The sequence below is a fragment of the Fukomys damarensis genome, unplaced genomic scaffold (genome assembly GCF_012274545.1).
Source record: "Fukomys damarensis isolate Sample0158 unplaced genomic scaffold, DMR_v1.0_HiC HiC_scaffold_15, whole genome shotgun sequence".
Classification (NCBI taxonomy): domain Eukaryota; kingdom Metazoa; phylum Chordata; class Mammalia; order Rodentia; family Bathyergidae; genus Fukomys; species Fukomys damarensis.
In genome coordinates this window covers 63,154,194-63,156,018 of record NW_022900927.1, presented here as the reverse complement: position 1 = coordinate 63,156,018, position 1,825 = coordinate 63,154,194, and positions in this window count along the sequence as shown.

Here is a 1,825-nt window from a genome sequence, read left to right as displayed (position 1 = left end):
AATCTCTGAGAACACACATTCAGCAGAGACTTGGATAAAACAGACCAGTTCTGTGATAAAAACAAATGACTACAACTCACCAATAGAAGCTAAGTAATCTGAATGTAGCTACAACTGTTAAGGAAATTGAATCTGTTATTTTAAAATTCGCCAAGAAATAAGTCTCCCCACCCAGATGGTTTCTGTGCAGAATGCTACCAACTGTTCAAAGAGAATTAATGCCTCACCATCCCTTCTCTTTCAGAAAACAGACGAGGAGGAAACACTTCTCGACTCATTTTAGGAAACTAGCATGATTCTGATTCAAAGCCAAAGACGGCACAGCAAAGAAAATTACACAGCACAATCCCCCACGAATATGGATAAAACGCCCTCGATAAACTCTCAGCACAGAGAATACAGCAACATATGAAAGAATTGCACAGCCAAGTGGCATTTATCCACTGATTCCGGGCTGACTAAATCAATCAATGTATCTACATATTAGCAGGCTTAGAAAGAGAAATTACACGATCCTATAAAGGAATGCAGTGATAGCACTGACAAAAATGCAATGCTTATTCATGATAAAACTCTCAAGAGAACTGAGAATAGAGGAGCACTATCGTAGTTTAATAAAGAACATCTACAAACACTACCACTGACATACTGAATAGTCAAAGATGGGACGCTCTCCCCACGAGACTGAGGAAGGCATGGATATTCCTGTGACTCGGGATAGTTCTGACTGGGACGTCCATGAACTAGAAAGGGAGGTGTGCTGCAGATCCTCCTGCCTCAGCCTCCCGAGGGCTGGGATTATGGGTGAGAGTCACCACACCTGGCTGGCAATAATCATTACAGACTAAGCATTACCTGCACAGCCCAGGGAGGGATGGAGCACAGCTTCGTGATGCCCCCAAGGCTGCAGGTGGCTGCGTTTTCTGATGGAGGACAAGAAGAGTGGCTCTGCAGGGTCAGGGAGGTGGCGGGCTAAGGCTGCAGACTCTCTGGGTCCCTTCATAGGTCAGGCGGTGTTCCCCAGGGAGACCGGGCACCCCCGCCATGTCCTCCGTGTGGGTCACGAACCAGGGAGCGGATCTCGAGCAGCCCTCTGCCCACTTTCCCTTGGCTTGGGAGACAGCAGAGGGCAGCAGCGCCTGGACTGCACAGATCTGAGTGATCTTGGCATCGCCGACCGTGACTGGGGACAGCCAGAGAACTGTCCCTACCGGTTGCCACATGCCAGCCATGCCCTCTCCGTCCCTGCAGGGCTGGCCTTGCCCATTTGTCCCCTTCCCTGTGCAGGGCTGAGACTTAAGGACAGGGACGCTGAGAGGCTGGCTCGATCCCACCCACGGGAGACCGTGGGGAGAAGCCCTGGCCCCTGGGGAGCCCCATGCCCCCTTCACGCATCTTGTGTGGCAGCTGGAAGTCAGCTGTGTAGAAACTGCAGCAAGTCCCCGCGGGCCCCAGACCAGGGCCCATGTGGAAAGCACCACCACTAAACCCACTGTGGGAGCCAGACCTGCCCGCTGTCCTCAGAGAGGGGCAGCACTGGGGACGACACACACGAGGGCCTCCAGGCCCCTGCCCAGAGCATCCTGCGAGGTCCTTTGAGGACAGACCTGCAGACCCAGCTGTGCTTCGCCGGGGTGGGGATTTTAAAACCCTAGAGAGAGCTGGGAGTGGTGGCCCACGCCTATAATCCCAGTACTAGGGAGGCTGAGGCAGGAGGATCTGTGAGTTCAAGACCAGCCTGGGCTACACAGTGAGTTCCAGGTCAGTCTCAACTACACAGTGAGACCCTGTCTCTCAAAACAAAACAAAAAAAAAAACCCTGAAC